Source organism: Schistocerca piceifrons, chromosome 9, assembly GCF_021461385.2.
Source record: "Schistocerca piceifrons isolate TAMUIC-IGC-003096 chromosome 9, iqSchPice1.1, whole genome shotgun sequence".
Lineage (NCBI taxonomy): Eukaryota > Metazoa > Arthropoda > Insecta > Orthoptera > Acrididae > Schistocerca > Schistocerca piceifrons.
The window spans coordinates 94,493,596-94,517,803 of record NC_060146.1 but is presented as its reverse complement, the minus strand read 5'-3'; positions in this window follow the sequence as shown (position 1 = coordinate 94,517,803).

Sequence of the window (24,208 nt, the reverse complement as noted above, 5' to 3'; positions counted from 1 at the left end):
GCATACCATTCTCTCCACTCTTTTGTCTTTACGGAGCACACCTAATACAGGTCTTACCAACACAAGATCCAGCGCCAGAGTGCTGAAACATGGCCGTTCTTCAGGTCATCTCGCACCTCCATTGAGGCAGGGGAGCACCATGCTACTGTATTGGTCAGCCACATTTCAGGCGCTTGAGCTCAGGTAAATTTCATCTAATTGGTTCCACCAAAGGTGACCAAAGGACTGTCTCATAGATGATCGTATATTGCACATTCACTATCTGCGGTTGGCAGACGACCATACATTCATTCATTTCACAGATCTCACCAAATTAGATTTAGGGATTTATTTTGTGGGAGTGCACATGTGATCAATCAAATAAATAAATTGTCCTTCTTTACTACACTGGTATCCGTCTTCGGTGTATTAAGTGAACTTTAGTTATTGTTACAAAAAATATGTTGTTCTGACAAGAACAACGAAGAATGTTGTACCTATTTTAAATGTCGGGCGGTACTGTACCCTTTCAATGTTTCTATAATTGTCTACTGTATGAACGGGTTACTATTTCAATAACGACGTGAAATCTGGTGGAATTTCTGCAGAATTACACATATGTTTAAAAAAAAAGCACACACACGCACATAACCGGTTCTCCGTCATCGCACATCCGACTCGCACAATAGCCCAAAAGGACAAAGATATACTTCTAACAACACGAAGCAAAGAAATTAGTAACATATATCGATCTACACTATGTGATCAAAAGTATCCGTAAACCCCCAAAAGCATACGTTTTTCATATTAGGTGCATTGTACTGCCACCTACTGCTGGGTACTCCATATCAGCGATCTCTGTAGTCGTAGACATATGAGATTGCAGAACGGGGCACTCCGCGGAAATCACAGACTTCGAAAGCGATCAGGTGATGGGTTGTCACTTGTGTCATAGGTCTGTACACGATATTGCCACACTCCTAAACATACCTACGTCCACTGTTTCCGATTTGATAGTGAAGTGCAAACGTGAAGGGACACGTACAGCACAAAAGCGTACAGGCCGACCTCGTCCGTGACTGACAGAGACCGCCTAGAGTTGAAGAGGGCCCTAATGTCTAACAGCCAGATATCTATCCAAACCATCACACAGGAATTCCAAACTGCATCAGGATCCACTGCAAATACTATGACGGTTAGGCGGGAAATGAGAAAACTTGGATTTCATGGTCGAGCGGCTGCTCATAAGCCACACATCACGACGGTAAATGCCAAATGACGCCTCACCTGGTCTAAGGAGCGTAAACATTGGGCGATTGAACAGAGGAAAAACGTTGTGTGGAGTGCACAATGTTGCGATCCGATGGTAGGGTGTGGATATGGCGACTTCCCGGGGAACGTCGTCTGCCAGCGTGTGTAGTGCCAACAGTGAAATTCGGAGGCGGTGGTGTTATGGTTGGTCGTGTTCCTCATGGAGGGGGCTTGCGCCCCTTGTTGTTTTGCGTGGCACTATCACAGCACAGATCTACAATCATGTTTTAAGCACCTTCTTGCTTCCCACTGCTGAAGAGCATCTTTCAACACGATCGAGCACCTGTTCGTAATACACGGTCTGTGGCGGAGTGGCTACACGACAATAGCATCCCTGTAATGGACTAGCCTGCGCAGAGTCCTGACCTGAATCCCATAGAAAACCTTTGGGAAGTTTTGGAACGCCGACTTCATGCCAGGCCTCACCGACCGACATCGATACCTCTTCTCAGTGCAGCACTCCGTGAAAAATGGGCTGCCATTCCCCAAGAAACCTTCCAGCACCTGACTGAACGTATGCCTGCGAGAGGGGAAGCTGTCGTTAAAGCTAAGGTTGGGCCAACACCATACTGAATTCTAGCATTGCCGATGGAGTGTGCCACCAACATGTAAGTCATTTTCAGCCAAATGTCCGGATATTTTTGATCACATATTGTATTTATGCAGAGTAATTTTTGGGACATAGACTTCATAAATAAAATACAATTAATTGTCTATATTTTTGAGAACTCCGTAATCATTGTTTTAATTACAGTATGTATTTATAAAAGTTGGGATATTTTATATACTTACGGGTTGGCATGTTGTGATGTTACAAAATAAAAGTGATGTTGTTATTCAATGGAAAGTTGGAAATTAAGATTTAGCTTACTGTTTTATCAATCACAATTGGCGTAAGAATCATGGATTGACCGTTGTCATAAAATATTGCATTATGAGATGTGATTAGTTTTTACTTGCAGTTTCGCGTGGCTTGAGGCAGTCACAACTAGCGTGCCATGGATTAAGAAATCGCATTATCGTCTTTCTAATTACTTCATGATCGTAGATACGATTATACCCGGTTGTGAAGTTATTGTTATGATAAAACAATTTCCTAAGGGACCAGAAAGTTCTTAAGGGCGCAAAAACAACTGTAACATAACACAAAAGGGAAATTCAATATTAAAACTGACGCAAGAAGACGATAAAACAGTTTTCTTTTTATCAATGTAACACGCACATTGGACTGCTGATCTTGGTGTCTGTAATATTAGCAAAATGCATAATTAAAATGAAAATAATACTGAGGAGATGATAGGAATGAGCACTGCTAAATGATTCAGTATTCCCAGAACAAATATTTATTATAACTAAAACATATATCGTACCTTAAGCTTAGTACTACAATGACGGTAGATTTTTATGTCCGTATCATGTCCATTGAGCGCTCTTTTATATAGCCATTGTCTTCTTTGAGTCACTCGCGCGTCGTCACGGTAAGTTATAACAGTTCTTTACACTTCACTCAAACTTAGACATAACACGTTTTTATACATTTAGTAAAAATTAGATCAGACTGCCACAAATCTGTGTCCGTCTTACTTGAGAAAAACAGTACAAGTCTTTTTTAGCGCTCAAGGCTTCATTTGTTCTCCAGCGAACAAAATAGTGAAGGATCGTATATCTATCCGTATTTTTCTGTTTTTATTGCCGCCCAAAGACGACGAATTACATTATTTAGAAAATTCCACCGTCGCCATGCGACGCCTCATTATACATTAATCATTATTTATAAACAAGTATTTGCCTTCTGGCTGGAAGTATTAACTACTCGTATTTGCTGTTTTAATGAAGTCAAAAATAGCGAATATCACAATGTGGAGCAACTACAAACATCAACAAAACTTATCCATCACTACTTTAATTCTAATTCAAGGCAAATAAAACAAATATTGCTTCGGAGGCTAGCGTATATATTCATTTGCAACGTGTATATCACTACATCAGGGAAATAAACATTCGTGAAGCATCAAAACTGTCTGTTTCCTACGGGGAGGGGGATTTCTGGCACCACTTACGAGCTGCGTCATTAAGTGGTGGATCGTCCCATTTCTCGGATCCAAGCTTGAATCTGCCGTAGCTCTCCATCGAATGGATCTTCAAGCCAGCCCTGGTCCAGGATGTCCCACTTTTCAATGGCAGATCTGTGTAGACAGCGCAGAGTACGTGGCTGTTGTCGATGTTCGACTGATGTCACTTCCGGGAAAGACGCAGGCCATCGGTGATCCTAGCAGACGTGTTCACGAGAACAGCACGATGGGCGTGCTTGTTATCATCCATCAAGATGAAATTGTCATCGAAGTGTTGCCGATACGGCCCGACTATTTCTTGCACAATTTCGCTCCTGTACTGTAGAGCAGTGAGACCTTCCTCAACGACCAAGAGAGGTGTACGTTGGCCCCATGTAATTCCACTCCATATCGTCTCTCCACCACCACCTTGTTGCTCAAGTGGGACACAGTGTTGGAGGCCTTCGATATTACCGCCTTGCGCGCAGATGCGTTGTCTGCGAGTGTCAGGGTACAAACAAATCCGAGTTTCGCACGTAAGCAGCACCCGACGCCAATTCCGGACCGTCCACTCTGCGAGATTTCTTGCCCGTTTGTAACGGAGTCCATGGCGTTGTGGTGTGCGACGTGATGCTCTCTGTGATCGTCGGGAATGGTGATTCGAATCGTAAATTGTTTCCTATAACTCTGACGCGATAAATGGCGTCCTGTAGCCTCTTAGAAAGCCGAATTCAGTTCTAGAGCACTCAGCCCGCGGTTCGTTTGACTCACAGGTCATTGTCTGCACCTCTCGAAGGTGGACACCCTGTGTGGAGTAACTCCTCAGTACTCCACATCATTTGGAACAGATTCTATGTCTGCAACACGTCACTTTGACTCCGATGCACCCGTCGAACAAATTCTCTTCTTGAAAAGCCTTCTGTGTGTAACGTGATGATGCAGACCCGATCACTGGTCGTCACTGACCTTCTCGGCATGGTGGATGTTCACCCCACTGCTGGACAGTCATCTCTAATCCGTCCATATTGGTACTTTACTTCCAACTGAAATAATGGAATCCACTCGCATGTTTTGTTCTACTTGCAGCTAGCGCTCACTGTAACTGTGAACATGTTTACAACCAATGTCAGGTGTGATATTCTCATGGAACACGTGAGGCAATACTGACCCTACGACTTATCATAGAAAATAGATTAAGGGAAGGCAAACCTACGTTTCTAGCATTTGTAGACTTAGAGAAAACTTTTGACAATGTTGACTGGAATACTCTCTTTCAAATTCTGAAGGTGGCAGGGGTAAGATACAGGGAGCGAAAGCCTATTTACAATTTGTGCAGAAACTAGATGGCACTTATAAGAGTCGAGGGACATGAAAGGGAAGCAGTGGTTGGGAAGAGAGTGAGACAGGGTTGTAGCCTATCCCCGATGTTATTCAATCTGTATATTGAGCAAGCAGTAAAGGAAACAAAAGAAAAGTTCGGAGTAGGTATTAAAATCCATGGAAAATAAATAAACACTTTGAGCTTTGCCGATGACATTGTAATTCTGTCAGAGACAGCAAAGGACTTGGAAGAGCAGTTGAACGGAATGGACAGTGTCTTGAAAGGAGGCTATAAGATGAACATCAACAAAATCAAAACGAGGATAATGGAATGTAGTCGAATTAAGTCAGGTGATACTGAGGGAATTAGATTAGGAAATGAGACACTTAAAGTAGTAAATGAGTTTTGCTATTTGGGGAGCAAAATAACTGATGATGGTCGAAGTAGAGAGGATATAAAATGTAGACTGGCAATGGCAAGGAAAGCGTTTCTGAAGAAGAGAAATTTGTTAACATCGAGTATAGATTTAAGTGTCAGGAAGTCGTTTCTGAAAGTATTTGTATGGAGTGTAGCCATGTATGGAAGTGAAACATGGATGATAAATAGTTTAGACAAGAAGAGAATAGAAATTTTCGAAATGTGGTGCTCCAGAAGAATGCTGAAGATTAGATGGGTAGATCACATAACTAATGAGGAAGTATTGAATAGGATTGGAGAGAAGAGAAGTTTGTGGCACAACTTGACCAGAAGAAGGGATCGGTTGGTAGGGCATATTCTGAGGCATCAAGGGATCACGAATTTAGTATTGGAGGGGAGCGTGGAGGGTACAAATCGCAGAGGGAGACCAATAGATGAATACACTAAACAGATTCAGAAGGATGTAGGTTGCAGTACGTACTGGGAGATGAAGAACCTTGCACTGTATAGAGTAGGATGGAGAGCTGCATCAAACCAGTCTCAGGACCGAAGACCACAACAACAACTAAACTCAACTGATCAAGGCTATTAGGAATACTACGGTAGCCAACGCTTGCTTATGACTGTCTACGGTAGCCCACGGTATTTTTACAAGTCTGTGTATGGCTACACGTACACGACTGCACGTGCTAGAATTGTCACGGCAGCCAACAGTACGAGAAGAAATAGTGAATACTGTCGACTGCGTCGTGGGGTCTTCTCCTTCAGGGGTGCCGAAACCGGAAGACAGCGGAACTTGTCATCCCGTTGGCGGCGGCGCCGATAAAAAGAAACGGAGAAAACAGTGCAGGCCTTTCTGGAGTCCAAGTCACTCCGCAAGAGGGGGCAGGCTTGCTGGGAAAACAACAGGGATAAAGCGGACTGCGCGACTGCTGCGGAACAAGCCAAGAGCACACGAATGTGTGCGACGGAGAAGGAGAGTGAAAGGGTGGGGGGTGGGGGGGAGAATGAGACACAGGAACCGGAAGTAGAGCGCACTGCGTGCCCCGTCGCTCTCTCCGGCGCAAAAACAAAAGACAGCGCCGCGCGGAAACAAAGGACTGCGCCGTAAATAAAAATGGCCGCCCGGAGCGAGGCGAGGCGAGTCGGGACAAAAGGTAGGCACGGCGTGTTTCCGCTGGACGGACCTGGAGCTGTAGCTGGAAAGCTGGAAGACAATGCGGCCGCGCTTTATCCGGGCGCCGCCGCGTCTGCGAAATCGAGTCGTTGGGGTCGACCGCCGCTTTCGACCTGTGACAGTGCCTGCGACTGCCGAGAGGTCGGACAAGGCGCGAGTGCTCCCGCTGTGTCCGCTACAAAAGCGGGCGTCAAACGATACGGCCTTTGGTTGTCGGACGCGAGTGAGCATTTTTGTGACAGCAATTAAAGGGAATTAGCCTGCTGGATCGGCCCTATTCTTCTGCCACGTCATCACTGCAATTGATTTAATGAGAAAACTCGAAGCTTTGTTTTTCTTTAGTGTGGGGTGTAGGAAATCCGACTGGTGTGGTTCAACACCGACTCATAGGAGGGCCTCGGCGCTTGTTCGTGACGTCACGTCAGCTAGGCACGGCGAACGCCAGGTCTGTTGCAGGCATACTCATAATGGTGGTGTCTCCCTCTCTGACACAGGAAAATGTCAAACTATTGGCGGTAGTTGACCAACACAGATTGTTCTGAGAGATTTCTGCAATCAATTAATTGTGCAATTCATTACACTTCTTAGCAAATAGTGTACTCCTGAACTTAAATATCCACCTGTTTTAAGGATTGACATACAAAAACAACTTCATGGCCCAGCAGCAACAGAATTTGTACTTCTGTCCCTTATTTGTAAATCTGAGGAAGTTACGTTTGTACTGGGTTGCTTTTACAAGAAACTGTGAACATATTGGTGCTCTTCTTCAGGTATCTTGGTTGACTATGGGGTGAGGAGCACTGAATGTTAATGAAATATTTTGCGATTGTACTCGTTGGGGGAGGGGTGGGGGACAGAAAAAAATGATTCAAATGATTCTGAGGTCATCAGTCCCCTACAACATAGAACTACTTAAAGCTAACTAATGTAAGGACATCACACACATCCATGCCCGAAGCAGGATTCGAACGTGCGACCGTAGCGGTCGCGCTGTTCCAGACTGTAGCACCTAGAACCGCTCGGCCACCCTGGCCGGCGGGGAGCGGGAGGGGGGGGGGGGGGGGACGACGACGACAGAAGAAAAGAGAGATACTTGTTTCATCAAATAACATTTTTTTATCTCATAAAGTTTCTCCTTTCAGTTGCAAGAGGGGAATATTTATCTTTTATAATGTGCATGTATAAAAAAGTTTAAGCTCAGCAGTATTTTCGATGTATGAAGCTATTTTGTTTCCTATTTAGAATTCCTTTCGTTGAAAACGGCTGTAATCTAATGACTGGCAACAGTTGGACATTTACACATGTAAATTAATTCACATTTCCAGTGACGATGTCAAACGAAAATAAATAAAAGAAACGAGTTCATTGTAAGGGGGTTGGGGTAAGTTTCGATAGCAATGGGGCAAAGCATCTTCTCTATTGATCTACGTTTGTTTCGACAGGATTCAGTAATACAGAACTGTGATATTTATTTTTAGCTTTACGATAGTAAGAAAATCTTTCATCTAAATGAAACTGCAGAATCCAAAACAATACCAAACATTTTGTCCAAAAATAAGAGATTTATAGTGATAGGCACGCCCAGGCGTTTCTGCCTGCAACAGACCTGGCGTTCGCCGTGCCTAGCTGACGTGACGTCACCAACAAGCGCCGAGGCCTTCCTTTGAGTCGGTGTTGCGTGGTTCCGCTGGCTATCAATTTTCTCCCGCTGCTTCCCTGCTTCTACACTCTGAAAGCCAGAGCTACTTCGGACCCATATTACCTTCTACACAGCACGTGTCATTTACCACGAAAATGCATTCAACGGTACATCTTACGAGAAAAAAAAAAAAAAACCCTCAACATACTGTTCCAGCAACTTGCAAGCATGAGAATATCCGCAGTATGCAGAAGGGATTGCGGTGGATCTCATACAGTTTAGAATATCAGTTAATTTCTCTCGTGTTCGGAGTTAATTGGATTTAGCCCTCTTGGTGCTAATCGGAACAAAATGCATCAGTTTCCATCGAGAGAAAATAACTAAATCAAGGAACATGTACAATAAATCGGCCTGGACTATTCTTCGGCCAATGTTCAGAAATTTGTAGAGCAAACCACAGATTTATAACCTATTGTAATTGCAATTGTTGAATTTTGTCTTAGTATATTTTATAGAACTGATTTTTAAAATTATAGTGTATTGTTAATGTAAATGTTTTATGAAATATTATTTTAAGTTTTTTTAAGTAGATTTTATTTATTGTACCTTTTGTATCAGGGTTTATCAAAATTTTAGTATTTATTTTACTTGTCTCAATTTGGGTTGATTTATAAATAATTTATAGTTATGTATCATAATTATTATTAAATTATTTATAGAAATGAGATGTTAATCGTTTCCTAAAATATCTAGTTCCTTAAGAAAAAAATAATTCTTTAAAGTTTGCTGTTTTTATTTAATTTTTTAAGTATAAATATTAACTTATTTATTCTTTAAGGGATAAGCTTTGAAGTTATTAACCTATAATTTGTTTTTAGAAATATGATAGTAAGCTTTAAACCAGCTATCTTTGAGATTACGTTTTAGTTCATTATTTTATATTTTAATTTTAAAACTATTTCAGGTTTTTTATTAAGATTATTGATTTAATTTTAAAATCTTTGTAATAATGATAGAATTTGTATATTTATTTGTATAAAATGTTTACCTTGTAAATTTATTATAAGGAATTACTTACAATTTGCTGATTTGCGTTTCCTCACATCTGGTCTGGAGGTCGCACTACCACTTTTATCACTGTTCTATATTCACATCTGTGTATTCTCGCCATGCACACGCTGTCCACCATGTTTCTGACAAAAGCCGTGCGGTTAAAGGCGCTGCAGTCTGGAACCGCAAGACCGCTACGGTCGCAGGTTCGAATCCTGCCTCGGGCATGGATGTGTGTGATGTCCTTAGGTTAGTTAGGTTTAAGTAGTTCTACGTTATAGGGGACTGATGACCACAGATGTTAAGTCCCATAGTGCTCAGAGCCATTTGAACCATTTTTTGAACAAAAATAATCTAATTTCAAACCCGCCGTCGCGAAAAACAGGCCATCAGTCACAACACTAAACAACTACCACTTACCAATATGAATTGGATTGAAGACGCAACGCACAGCATAAGCTTTGCTATTATCTGTCATCGTCTACGTCATACAGATTGTCACAAATCAAGATATACGTTATCAACACCAATCCGGTTCTCTGCATACGTGACTGTACTTGATTAGATATTTTTATCTCTACACGAACAAAAAGAAAAAGTATTATGCCATAGAGGATGATCTGCCGTTGATCGCAGATCCAACCTCATCCGAGACCCAAAGGAGACGAGACACTGGCAGAAGTAAAGCTGTGAGGACCGAGCCTGAGTCGTGCTTCGGTAGCTCAGATGGTAGAGCACTTGCCCGCGAAAGGCAAAGGTCCCGAGTTCGAGTCTCGGTCGGGCACACAGTTTTAATCTGCCAGGAAGTTACAATTGTTACATTATTTGTTTATTTATTTTGGCTTTAGGAAACATCGACCACACAGCCAACAGTACACAGTTAACATAAAACTACGAGCTAAACTAAAGTGACAGAGTAAGCTTATCTTTGTGGACAGTACAATATGCCAAGCAGATCACAATATGCCAAAGGCTACTCTTACAATGTTATCCTATCGAGTACCTTATTTAAGGTAGTCTGAGTCAACATGTACTCATTCAAGTTCTTGATTTAAAAGTATGTGAATGAACAATAATTTCATTGTTCATATAAAAATATAAGTTCTTAGTTTATTATTAATATTGCTATTACTATCATTAATACTATTATTTCGAATATTCCCATTTAAGACAGCTTATGAAGTTGTTCCTTCGTTCTTCCCAAATTCTCTTCATACACTTCCTCTGTTCTTTTGATTTTTTTTTTTTTTGATTGGTTGCATCGGTTCAAGCAGTAAATACAAAGGCATTTCTCATCCTCTTCGTCAGATTGCAGCAGGTTATAAGAGAAGGCAAGAAGAGTTGATTATTAACAAGCCCGCCACAGCTGCAGTAAGCCGGCCGCTGTGGCCGTGCGGTTCTAAGCTCTTCAGTCCGGAGCCGCGTTGCTACTACGGTCGCAGGTTCGAATCCTGCCTCGGACATGGATGTTTGTGATGTCCTTAGGTTAGTTAGGTTTAATTAGTTCTACGTTCTAGGCTACTGATCACCTCAGAAGTTAAGTCGCATAGTGCTCAGAGACATTTGAACCACAGCTGCAGTACATTTGTTTGGCGAATAGTTTAAAACCAACTGCTTCACTCTCAAGCCTGACCTAATGACGCTGCACTGAAGGTAAGGCTTCAGAATGAACCAGTGGGTTCGAAACAAGTCTCCAAACACGTGTAATGTAAATGTGCGATATGTAGTCGTGTGTGAGATTTACGTTTGCGAACGTGTTTGTGTGTGTGTGTGTGTGTGTGTGTGTGTGTGTGTGTGTGTGTGTGTCAAGCATTATTGACGAAGGCCTTACTGGCCGAAAGCTGTATTTGTGACAGGCTTTTTGTTGTCCCTATCTGCGCCACAGCAACTCCGCCATATGGTGAGTGGCAACTTTTCTTTTCATAATATTGGTACATTCCATCACGGATTTTCCATTGGTCGAAATACATTACTAAACGTTTCATGAAGTATTAAAAATGTGGAAACTAAAGAAAAAGGAAGAAGAAGTGGATGACACACTGGTTGCTTGCTAACATATGCTTCGGAAGGATTATTTTGTGAAAGGTGATTGAAGGGGAAGAGGAGATAGATGACAGACGACATAAAGGGAAGCGGTAATTACGCGAACTTCAAGAGGATGACAGGAGACAGGAGAACATACAGAGGTACCATGGAAAACCTGTATTTGGGCGTGCTCTGCGTTAAACGTGCCCCTTGCGTAATCGCCTCCCAGTCTCCCCTACGGTAACATAACAATGGTTCGAGACCTGTCTCATATAAACAATGTTGACGTTCCAGCGGAGATATGCTAGTCTATAGCTGACCAGTCTCAGAGGGACCTATGTCGGACCAGCATCTGCTCCTCTGGTTGTGTAGATGCTTCTGTGGAGCAGCCAGTCCCACCCTGTGGACTAGACGCAGATAGGCACAGCGTCACCATCCATGCTGAGACCCATAGGGAAGATCTAGCCGCCTCTGACCAGTGGTCCACTTACGGAACCCAGCTATTTCACCCGAGTAATACCGGGTGATCAAAAAGTCAGTATAAATTTGAAAGCTGAATAAATCACGGAATAATGTAGATAGAGAGGTACAAACTGACACACATGCTTGGAATGACATGGGGTCTTATTAGAAAAAAAAAAAAAAAATACAAAAGTTCAAAAAATGTCCAACAGATGGCGCTTCATCTGATCAGAATAGCAATAATTATCATAACAAAGTAAGACAAAGCAAAGATGATGTTCTTTACAGGTGTAAGTAGGCTGTTTAGGTTTTCTTATTAGTAACGCCACGTAGCGCTCTGTATGAAAATCACCGGCTGTGCTGTGTGCAGACTTTTGAACACTTTTAAGGTAAATACATTGTTTGTTCTCTATCAAAATCTTTCATTTGCTAACTATGCCTATCAGTAGTTAGTGCCTTCAGTAGTTTGAATCTTTTATTTAGCTAGCAGTATTGGCGCTCGCTGTATTGCAGTAGTTTGAGTAACGAAGATTTTTGTAAGGTAAGTGATTTGTGAAACGTATAGGTTAATTTAGTCAGGACCATTCTCTTGTAGGGATTATTGAAAGTCAGACTGCGTTGCGCTAAAAAAAAATATTGTGTGTCGGTTTAAGTACAGTCATGTATAATTTTTCTAAGGGGACGTTTCACAGGAAACGCTCAATATGTCCACCATCATTCCTCAACAATAGCTGTAGTCGAGGAATAATGTTATGAACAGCACTGTAAAGCATGTCCGGAGCTATAGCGAGGCATTGGCGTCGGATGTTGTCTTTCAGCATCCCTAGGGATGTCGGCCGATCACGATACACTTGTGACTTCAGGTAACCCCAAAGCCAATAATCGCACGGACTGAGGTCTGGGGACCTGGGAGGCCAAGCATGACGAAAGTGGCGGCTGAGCACACGATCATCACCAAACGACGCGCGCTAGAGGTCTTTCACGCGTCTAGCAATATGGGGTGGAGTGCCATACTCCATAAACATCGTACGTTCCAGCAGGTGTTTATCAGCCAGGCTGGGGATGATGCGATTCTGTAACATATCGGCGTACCTCTCACCCGTCACGGTAACAGTTACAAAACCAGAATCACGGCATTTCCTGGAAGAAAAATGGTCCAATAACGGTAGATGTGATAAATCAAACCCATACCGTGACTTTCTCGTCGTGCAATGGAGTTTCCACGACAGTTCTAGGATTTTCGGTAGCCCAAATTCTGCAGTTGTGGGCGTTGACAGACCCTCGCAGCGTGAAATGAGCTTCGTAGGTCCACAACACATTACTCAACCAATCGCCATCTTCCGCCATCTTTTGAAACGCCCACACCGCAAATGCCCTCCGCTTCACTAAATCGCCAGGGAACAGTTCATGATGCCGGTGGATTTTGTACGGATAGCATCGGAGGGTACGCCTCAGTGCCAACCAAAAAGTAATGTATGGGATGCCGGTGCGACGTGCGACTGCACGAGCACTGACTTCCCCGTGCATAGACGAACCCGCTACAGTCTCCATTTCTTCCTGAACTGTCTTAGCAACATTACGCCTTGTGCTCGGTCGGCCACACCGGGGTCTATTGTCTAAACAACCCGTGGCTTCGAACTTCGAAATCATTCTCGCCACAGCTGCGTTTATCAACCGTCCTTTACCCGTTCGAATCCCCTTCCTACGGCGATAGGATCGTAACGTTGAACTAGCACATTCCCCATTCTGATAATACAGCTTCACTAAAAGCGCCTTTTCAGGTAACGTCAACATGCTGCGACTGCTGGCGCATCTGATTCTCTCTCTCATTACAGCTACTTTTATACACGATTGTCATGCGCAGTCACTGACGTTTTGCTGTCCAGCGCCATCTGTTGGACATTTTGTGAACTTTTTTTTCTGTTAATAAAACCCCATGTCGTTGCAAGCATGTGTGTCAATTTTTACCTCTCTATCTACATTATTCCGTGGTTTATTAAGTTTTCAAATTTATACTGACTTTTTGATCACCCGGTATGTTGGTTACAATTTCGACCTGATTGCAAATATCTTCCTGGACACAGATTACGAGCCTAAAAAGTATGGAGCGCGAACAGAAACAATGATTAAATTCAATACTCCCATTTATTCATAAACAGAGTTACGGGATCAACATTGAAAATGCATAATCAAAAACATGTATAAATTGTGAGGAGTAAGTGGAAAGCAGTGTCACTCTCCTATCAGAGAATTTATTCTCTCCCGAAGTTCAACGATAGCTGACAGCTGTTTAATGGCGCAACTCTCGATCGGAACAGTAACTGGAAGTTCGTGACTAGGACACGGAAGTCGACACATTCATTGCCAGTGCAAAAGGAGATGAGACAGGAGGTCGTCCTGGATTCCACAAGTGAACTACTGTGCCGGTGCTGTGGACTATGCTTCCCGTAAGTACGACTGGGCTGCACCGAGCTGTGCGCGGCAGACATGCTGGGCTCAACGCGGATGTGGCAGCCTCCACGGCGCTGCTACGCGAAGTCGACCAGGACACCCTCGCGCCCTTCCGGAATGTTCCACTGGACACTCTCGTGTCTTACCCTCGTCCTTACTTCCACCCTAGATACCGTGCCGAAAGGTGCCAGTCGCTAATTGCAACCATTGCGGGCCAATCACAGGGATTCGCTCCAATTTCGCCTCCATACCAAGAACGACCGCCGTTTACCTCGTTGCCAAAATGTCGTAACTGCGACGAGGACGGTTGCGGGGAAGCAATAACGGAAAGCGCGGCGGGACCCACGGAGCGGCCCGCGAACAACAACACAACGGGAGAGGACGGACACGACCCAAACAATGGAGTCACAAGAAAACCTAACAACCACGTCCACTTGTACACAGAACAAGAAAGTAAATAAGCAGTCTAAGGCGAAGCGATGTCTCCAGAGACGTACGCAAGGTTAGACAGGCTGGCTAAGCGAGAGGCAGGCGCATAAATACTCTATCGGGGGCGAAGCTATTGGCCGCTGGAACCATGTGTTCCGCTGTGGCGCCCTCACACTAAATGCGGGCCAGGAGGCGCGCACCACCACAGCTTACAGCGCGATGGTGCAGACACCTCTAGTGCTCTCTGACGTCCATGACGTCTGGCGGAGATTCAAATTCCGTGGCGTGCAGTACCAGAAACTATAGATTAAAACTGAAGAAACTGCAAAAAGGTGGGAATTTAAGGAGATGGGATCTGGATAAACTGACTAAACCAGAGATTGTACAGAGTTTCGGGGAGAGCAAAAGGGAATGATTGACAGGAATGGGAGAAAGAAATACAGTAGAATGGGTAGCTTTGAGAGATGAAATAGCGAAGGCGGCACAGGATCAAGTAGGTAAAAAGGCGAGGCCTAGTAGAAATCCTTGGGTAACAGTATATTGAATGTAATTGATGATAGGAGAAAATATAAAAACGCAGTAAATGAAGCAGGCAAAAAAGAATACAAACGTCTCAAAAATGAGATCGACAGGAAATGCAAAATGGCTAAGCAGGGATGGCTAGAGGACAAATGTAAAGATGTAGAGGCATATCTTAGTAGGGTTAAGGTAGATACTGCCTACAGGAAAATTAAAGAGACCTTTGGAGAAAAGGGAACCACCCACTTCTAAGCAAAGAGGGGAAATCAGAAAGGTGGAAGGACTATATAGAGAGTCTAGACAGGGCCGATGTACTTGACGACAATATTATGGAAATGGAAGAGGATGTAGATGAAGGTGACATGCGAGATATGATACTGTGTGAATAGTTTGACAGAGCACTGAAAGACCTAAGTCGAAACAAGGCCCCGGAAGTAGACAACATCCCATTAGAACTACTGTCAGCATTGGGACATCCAGTCCTGACAAAACTCTACCATCTGTTGAGCAAGATGTATGAGACAGGTGAAATATCCTCAGACTTCAAAAAGAGTATAATAATTCCAATCCCAAAGGAAGTAGTTGTTCACAGATGTGAAAATTACCGAACTATCAGATTAATAAGTCACAGCTGCAAAATACTAACGCGAATTCTTTACAGACAATGGAAAAACTGGTAGGAGCTGACCTTTGGGAAGATCAGTTGGGATTCCGTGGAAATATTGGAACATGTGAGGCAATACTGACCCTACGACTTATCTTAGAAGATACATTAAGGAAAGGAAAACCTACGTTTCTAGCATTTGTAGACTTAGAGAAAGCTTTTGACAATGTTGACTGGAATACTCTCTTTCAAATTCTGAAGGTGCCAGGGGTAAAATATAGGGAGCGAAAGGCTATTTACAATTTGTACAGAAAGCAGATGGCAGTTATAAGAATTCGAGGGGCATGAAAGGGAAGCACTGGTTGAGAAGGGAGTGAGACAGGGTAGTAGCCTCTCCCCGATGTTATTCAATCTGTATATTGAGCAAGCAGTAAAGGAAACAAAAGAAAAATTCGGAGTAGGTATTAAAATCCATGGAGATGAAATAAAAACTTTTACGTTCTCCGATGACGTTGTAATTCTGTCGGAGACAGCAAAGTACTTGGAAGAACAGTTGAACGGAATGGACAGTGTCTTGAAAGGAGGATATATGATGAACATCAACAAAAGCAAAACGAGGATAATGGAATGTAGTCGAATTATTCGGGCGATGCTGAGTGAAATAGATTAGGATATGAGACACTTAAAGTAGTAAAGGAGTTTTGCTATTTGGGGAACAAAATAACTGATGATGGTCGAAGTAGAGAGGATATAGAATGTAGACTGTAGACTGGCAATGGCAAAGAAAGCGTTTCTGAAGAACAGAAATTTGTTAACATCGAGTATAGATTTAAGTGTCAGGAAGTCGTTCCTGAAAGTATTTGTATGGAGTGTAGCCATATATGGAAGTGAAACATGGACGATAAACAGTTGGGACAAGAAGAGAATAGAAGCTTTTGAAACGTGGTGCTACAGAAGAATGCTGAAGATTAGATGGGTAGATCACATAACTAATGAGGAGGTAATGAACAGAATTGGGGAGAAGAGAAATTTGTGGCACAACTTGACTAGAAGAAGCGGTCAGTTGGTAGGACATGTTCTGAGGCATCAAGGGATCGCCAATTTTGAATTGAAGAGCAGCGTGGAGGGTAAAAATTGTAGAGAGAGAGAATACACTATGCAGATTCAGAAGGATGTAGGTTGCAGTGGATACTGGGAGATGAAGAAGCTTGCATAGGATAGAGTAGCATGGAGAGTTGCTTCAAACCAGTCTCTGGACTGAAGACCACAACAACAACAGCAGTGACTTGTCATGACTGTTTTTAAAAATGTATCCGATCTGTTTCTTCCAGACTCGCCATACGGTCAAGATACACCTACAAGAAGTAGCAACCCAAGCTACAATTTGTACATTGTCAACATTTATCTAATGTTGACCATAATCTTTCTCGCTTTTGTTTGTGGTTGCTATAATTTTATTATCTGTTGTCGCGTAAAATACTGCTTCAGATGGACTTACTATGTCGTTTTGGTGTACCGCACATTGTGATATCAAGTGCGTTCCGGAGTATGTTGATTAGAGAGAAACGGCTACTAAGAAGAAGTTGCCATTCTATAGGGCGTTCGATTAACGAAAGGGGAGAGTGGAGGACAATGAAACAAGCAAAAATCCCAATAAACATAAGCCTGGAAACAAATGGTTTGCCCGATACGACGTATTTCACCTAAGTACATGAAACCCTTACGACAGAATTCCAGAGGATCCACGTGGCCACCGTTCATGTGAGGGAAGGCTGTAGGGTGTGTCTCCTTATCAATGCACGTAGGTATTCGAATATCGCAAGCGTGTTCCGAACGCACTGACAATCTTCCACAGTGAGGTTTTGGAGTTCACTAATTATCAACAGGGCTGGAATACGACAAAGTTTTTAAATCTCCCCACACAAAATATTCAACGTGTTCAAATCGGTGCATCTGGGCCCATGATATTTTCAGCCACGATCGATGTACTTGATATGTGATTTGATGTTTTCCCGGAATATTTCTAACTCTGAGAATTCCCCGGTGTTGGTTGGGTCACGTCGTAAGTTCTCCACGATATTTCGGCAGACGTACTTGTTGCCATGTTCAGTTGGCTCCAGATGACTGCCGCTCTACTCATGCGACGCCTTATACACGTTAACTGTTATACCCTCCACCGTCCCACTCTTGTTACTATATGAATGACACGTGGAACCCTCCAATGCAGATTGTTCCAGTAAAATGATGTCCACACTCGACGACGATAGCATGCACAGGAGTCCGCAGTTCACAACTGGACGTTGGCACCCCTACCACCACCACCACTTATTGAGGTGGATTACAGATAGCTTCAGGAGCAGAGCGATGGAAGCGGTATTTGCCAGTTTGTATAGGACGCTGACATGAGCAGAGCAGTAGTCATCAGGGTGCGGCTGGTGATGGTAACGAGTCTGCCCGCCGAAATTATTTCGAGAACTTACGACGTGACCCGGAAGGTCTTCCAAGGATTCTAAAAACTGATAAACTTGTTGTCGAAACCCTATTTACCAGTACTTAGATATCTGGAATGATTACAGTTTCTAAGACTCAGTTACGCCTCTCTTACGGTGTTTAGAGATAAGAAGAGGTACAAAAGCAACGAGAAGTATTGGTGTCAACCACGGGCTCATAGGCACAGTATGGTGAGACTTGCGTGAGAATAACGTGTATGCAAAAGGACTGTGTGATGGGCTAGCCGCGCTCAGAGGAAAGCTGCACCACTTGGCGGTAATAGCTGGAACAGGCAGGATGATCACGTGTGTCGTTTCTTTCGTCGGGCAGGAGTATGTCACCACGCCAGAGTGAGCTGGCTGGTGGGGTGGCAGCAGGTTTCAGTGTCACAAATGTGCTTCGGACCCAGAGAAATAGTTTGGAATTTTGTGGCAGATTCATTCAGAGTACAGAAGCATAAACAACAACAGAAAAAGGGCATCATGAGACGGGGTAAGCGGGCAGCGTCGGCTGCAGTTGCAGCCACGGGTTCGAGACTGGGTCGCGCCAGCCAACACCAACACAGAGCTACATGTGGGGCGGGCTGCCGCAAGTGGTTGTGGCCTGACCTCAGCGCCGTAGTTCCTGACTAGGACGGAAACAGATGGGCCGGAAGCCCCAGTGGTTAACAGAATTAATCCGGAAGAGTCTAACATAGAGACTGATGAACCTGATGATGAAGATGACATTTTGATGCAGTGCATCAGAAAATGAAACAATACTTCTCGCTCACATTCGAGGAAGAAACGAGTTCTGGAAACATAAAATTGAGTAAGAGTCGGTGGGTTATTAAAATAATTACGTGTTTTGGACACGTCTGCGTGCATGTTTTACTTTTTTCACGCATTCGATTGCGCTCCATAGATGCAGTAATATTATAGAGGGCCTTGGAATCTACAGGTGGCTCGCATGCTACGGTAACTTGCGCATGCGCGCCTGCGGCACTTTTACGTATAAATAGAGCGACTTGCACTAGCAATCTCCAGTGTCAAACACTCGCCTGAAGATGGCTGTAAGGTTGTCAGCCGAAATATCGTGGAAAGAAGTCGATGAGATCCGGCTGCAATCCCGAAATCTTGTGGAATAAAATAATTACTGTTTTCCTCTATACAGCTTGCTTAGAAAATATTTGTTTAAATAATTTGATATTTTTTACTTACAATTGTTGTAAGATTTGGTTCCAAGTTTGTAGTTTGAATTATCTTGAAATTTACAGAAAATATGAAGAATATGTGTAATGTTTATGACTCTTTTTTTGTAATAAAGCAACACGAAACTGCACAGTTGTGTATATAATTGTCCCTCTTAATCCCCAAGGTGTCATATGCAATACCTTCAACAAAAAAATCACTACGGCTTCAAAAAATTTTATGAGGCTCCTTCGTTGGTATATATATACTAAGATGGTATCTGTTCTTTCGGACATGAACACCCTTAGCTGCTTTCAGGCGTTGACATACGTCAACGGGGACTGGATCTCCTGCTTACATGGCAGACGCTCTATCCATCCTTTTCCTTAAAAAAAATCTCATTTTGTTCTATATTATTCGTTGACTTTGTTCATGGCGGACGTGCGATGACACTCGTTCAGGTTGTTCGTTGATCCGTTCACTCAGTTTTTTTTTTTTTTTTTTTTTTTTTTTTTACAGAGGTTAGCTAAACATCCATCTGAGCCACCGAGGACACAGAGGATATCGCGATTGCAGGGATTTATCTCTGGCACGCCTCCCACGAAAGAACTGATACCATCTTATATATATATAGTTAAGGCTCACCGGCCATTTGACCATCTTCTTCTTCTGTGCGAATGCACAAACAAAGCCCGAACTCTTACGGGAATCGGCAACGCGCCGCGAGTAATGAGTATAATGGGCGGCGGAACTATGAATGAATAAAAACTGTGTGCCCGACCGAGACTCGAACTCGTGACCTTTGCCTTTCGCGGGCAAGTGCTCTACCAACTGAGCTACCGAAGCACGACTCACGCCCGGTACTCACAGCCTTACTTCTGCCAGTACCCCGTCTCCTACCTTCCAAACTTTACAGAAGCTCTCCTGCGAACCTTGCAGAACTAGCACTCCTGAAAGAAAGGATATTGCGGAGACATGGCTTAGCCACAGCCTGGGGGATGTTTCCAGAATGAGATTTTCACTCTGCAGCGGAGTGTGCGCTGATATCCCCAAGAACTTAGAACTAACTGTTGTGCACATAGTTCCAGGTAGTCAGCGCGTACAAAACTCTCCCACTGGAGCGCGCCCCGCTAAGCACAACAGCGTAGGCGCAGCGCTCGTCCGTCTCCGCACTACGAGATGGCGCTGTCTTAGAGACGGACCAAATTCTGCTTCCGCCGATCCGCGTATTAATATGTAACGCAGCCAATGAGATTACTGCTAACGTAGAACCTTTCCTCCTCGCGGATCACACTCGCGCAGTGATACCTGAACGCTGGGAGTGTACAGACCTCCGATTAGTCAGTCCGCATCAGTCTGCATTAGTCTGCATTAGTCTATAGTCAAGTTTCAGTCTGCGCCTAATAAGATTATCATATTCCTGTACATAGCCATGAACAGAAATTATAGACACTTTTGTCAAGTATCAGAGATATGTGTGAATAAGATTAACGTACCAAGACCAAAGGAACTTCAGATTGTCAATTTGTAAACAGCATCAAGTTACGTAATATCTATGTTTTTTGTTATTTTAATAACTGCGTGTGAAAATTAATCAAGTTCTGTTTAAAGTTGGTCACCGTCAATCTGCTAGTCTAAGCATGCAAGTGGCATTTCTATCGTCTGACCTAACAGCAGAAGATAAACACGCCACAATAAGACCACGAGACATATTGTTGACACTCGCCTACTTCGTTAGAGCGACAAGTCAAATAATCTGATGGTGTGTGTACAGGTCTTACAGTACGCACACCAGACATACGAATAAATTTGTGCTTCTTTCCCTAATAGAAAGTTTTCTATTAGTCAGAGAGTACAAATGATTTTGGATTCCTCCCAATGGGCATCTTAACTTCTCCACTTCCTTGTTTGTGTCCGTGCTGACTCCTACAGCAGTCGACACAACATCCACAGTGGATGCTCAGAGAGAATCGATGTTGGTGTAGTTCATTGCCTGGGCCTTTTCAGTGAGCCTGTGCTGCCTTCACTACGTCGTCTCTCAATGCAAGCTATTGATCTACCTGTGTATCCCTTTCCCATTCTTCCCTATGAAACTTTGAACAAGGACTAGTTCTTTCAATTCATCCTAAGGTGTTACATTAATTTCTTGCCTCTGTCCAAATTCATCAGTTCTGAACTGCAGTTCATAAACAAAAAAATTATGTCAGAAGCCAGATATTTCCGTGGAAACATTTTGCAGTTTCAATCTGATTTCGAAATCTCTGTCCTACTACCATAGACCTACAATCTATCTGAAACATTATTGTGTGTCCAGGTCTCTACCAAGTGTACTACTTCCTTGCGTAATTTTTAAACTAAATGTCATCAATTACCAAACTGTGTTCCGTGCATCATTCTACCAGGCGGCTTTTCCTTTCATTCCTTTCTCCACTTTTCCTTCTGTTGCTCTTCCTGCTACTGACTTACAGTCCCCCATCGCAATTAAATATTCGCCTCCCTTAACTATCTGAATAATTTCTTTCATACCATCATTCATTCTTTCAGTACAGTCAGCATATGTGGAGCTGGTGAACAATACAGCTGAATTATCTTAACTGAAGAAGTAAGGTCTATGTAAGGATTAGCGATAATTTATTGCACTTTTTATTATAAATTTACTTGTGACCCTTCCCGAGTTTTTCTGTGTTCATGCGAAGGACAATCTCATGAAATACCGTGGAAATTTTGATACGGTTTTGACTAACAGGTACAGTGATCTACTTGGAAGGTTTATTGGCTCTATGACAGACAAGACGTCCGACCGGAGACACTTACCTATACACAGCCGGGGTAGGTCACTGGTTAATAACTTATTTCGGCTATCTTAATCATCTGATTCTGTTTAAACATAAAATAAAAACAGACTATCAGATAAAAACAGGATAACATTTAAAAAGATTGAAAGCCACAGCAACACGCGAGCGGATTCCAGAAACAGCATTTGCTGGTAGTAACTTTATCTGTTGTTGTTTAACAGTTTCATATATTATTTTCGTCTTTTTCCTTATTCTTTCTACGGCGAAATTTAATGGTTTTGTTGGTAAGCTGAACTACTTGCTTCATACTTTGTCAAATACACTCCTGGAAATTGAAATAAGAACACCATGAATTCATTGTCCCAGGAAGGGGAAACTTTATTGACACATTCCTGGGGTCAGATACATCACATGATCACACTGACAGAACCACAGGCACATAGACACAGGCAACAGAGCATGCACAATGTCGGCACTAGTACAGTGTATATCCACCTTTCGCAGCAATGCAGGCTGCTATTCTCCCATGGAGACGATCGTAGAGATGCTGGATGTAGTCCTGTGGAACGGCTTGCCATGCCATTTCCACATGGCGCCTCAGTTGGACCAGCGTTCGTGCTGGACGTGCAGACCGCGTGAGACGACGCTTCATCCAGTCCCAAACATGCTCAATGACGGACAGATCCGGAGATCTTGCTGGCCAGGGTAGTTGACTTACACCTTCTAGAGCACGTTGGGTGGCACGGGATACATGCGGACGTGCATTGTCCTGTTGGAACAGCAAGTTCCCTTGCCGGTCTAGGAATGGTAGAACGATGGGTTCGATGACGGTTTGGATGTACCGTGCACTATTCAGTGTCCCCTCGACGATCACCAGTGGTGTACGGCCAGTGTAGGAGATCGCTCCCCACACCATGATGCCGGGTGTTGGCCCCGTGTGCCTCGGTCGTATGCAGTCCTGATTGTGGCGCTCACCTGCACGGCGCCAAACACGCATACGACCATCATTGGCACCATGGCAGAAGCGACTCTCATCGCTGAAGACGACACGTCTCCATTCGTCGCTCCATTCACGCCTGTCGCGACACCACTGGAGGCGGGCTGCACGATGTTGGGGCGTGAGCGGAAGACGGCCTAACGGTGTGCGGCACCGTAGCCCAGCTTCATGGAGACGGTTGCGAATGGTCCTCGCCGATACCCCAGGAGCAACAGTGTCCCTAATTTGCTGGGAAGTGGCGTTGCGGTCCCCTACAGCACTGCGTAGGATCCTACGGTCTTGGCGTGCATCCGTGCATCGCTGCGGTCCGGTCCCAGGTCGACGGGCACGTGCACCTTCCGCCGACCACTGGCGACAACATCGATGTACTGTGGAGACCTCACGCCCCACGTGTTGAGCAATTCGGCGGTACGTCCACCCGGCCTCCCGCATGCCCACTATACGCCCTCGCTCAAAGTCCGTCAACTGCACATACGGTTCACGTCCACGCTGTCGCGGCATGCTACCAGTGTTAAAGACTGCGATGGAGCTCCGTATGCCATGGCAAACTGGCTGACACTGACGGCGGCGGTGCACAAATGCTGCGCAGCTAGCGCCATTCGACGGCCAACACCGCGGTTCCTGGTGTGTCCGCTGTGCCGTGCATGTGATCATTGCTTGTACAGCCCTCTCGCAGTGTCAGGAGCAAGTATGGTGGGTCTGACACACCGGTGTCAATGTGTTCTTTTTTCCATTTCCAGGAGTGTATTTTTGTCATCACACACTCATAACTGTTAGTATGCCGTCTGCGTACGACAGTTAATTTTAATATAGGGCATAAGGCTATATTAATATTCACTGTTCTGTATTGTGATGGCAATGTCGTTAGCGAATTTTACCCCTGATATCCTTTTACTTTCAACTTTAGTCCCACTCTTGAAGCTTTCTTTTATTTCCGTCATTGCTTCTTGTACTCTCAACAGTAGGGGCGAAACACTGAGCACGTCTTACAGCTTACTGTTCTCTTGATTCTTGTACATATAATATATTATCCCTTTTCCTATAGCTTACAAATTTTTTTCTCAGACTTTCAACGTTTTGCACGCTTTCTTCCAACTGAACAAATCCTGTGAGCGTGTCTTGATTTTTCTTCAGTCTTGGTTCCATTACCAAGTGCAACGTCAGAAGTGCCTCTCTGATGACTTAAGCTTTACTTAAGCCGAACTGATTGTCATCTAACAGATCCCAAGTTTTCTTTTCCATTCTTGTGCATATTGTTGCTGTCAGCAACTTAGATTTCTGGGCTGTTAAGCGGACTCTGCGATAGTCGTCCCATTTACCTG